The following is a 705-nucleotide window of genomic DNA, read 5'->3' on the forward strand; positions in this document are numbered from 1 at the left end:
ACAACTAGCAAGACAGGAACACAGCCCCATCCATTAGCAGAGAGGCTGCCCAGAATCATAATAAGGCTACAGACACCCCAAAACACACCACCAGACGTGGACCTAGCATCAGAGCTGTGTCTCTGAGGTGGAAGAACCAACTTCAGGACACTGGTCCACAAGAGATCTCCCAGCTCCACGTGAAAGACAAGATCCAGCCTCATCCACCAGAACACAGGCACTAGTCCCCCCAACCAGGAAACCTACTCAATCCAATGAACCAACCTCAGCCACTGGGGACAGTCACCAAAAACAATGGAAACTACGGACCTGCAGCCTGCAAAAAAGAGACCCCAAACACAGTAAGCAAAATGAAAAGACCAAAAAACACACAGCAGATGAAGGAGCAAGGTAAAAACCCACCAGACCTAACAAAGGAAGAGGAAACAGGCAGTCTACCTGAAAAAGAATTCAGAATAATGATAGTAAAGATGATCCAAAATCTTGGAAATAGAATACACAAAATGCAAGAAACATTTAACAAGGACCTAGAAGAACTAAAGAGGAAGCAAGCAACGATGAGAAACACAATAAAGGAAAGTAAAAATACTCTAGATGGGATCAGTAGCAGAATAACTGAGGCAGAAAAACGGATAAGTGACCTGGAAGATAAAATAGTGGAAATAACTATTGCAGAGCAGAAGAAAGAAAAAAGAATGAAAAGAA

Source organism: Physeter macrocephalus, chromosome 16 (assembly GCF_002837175.3).
Source record: "Physeter macrocephalus isolate SW-GA chromosome 16, ASM283717v5, whole genome shotgun sequence".
NCBI classification, from domain to species: Eukaryota; Metazoa; Chordata; class Mammalia; order Artiodactyla; family Physeteridae; genus Physeter; species Physeter macrocephalus.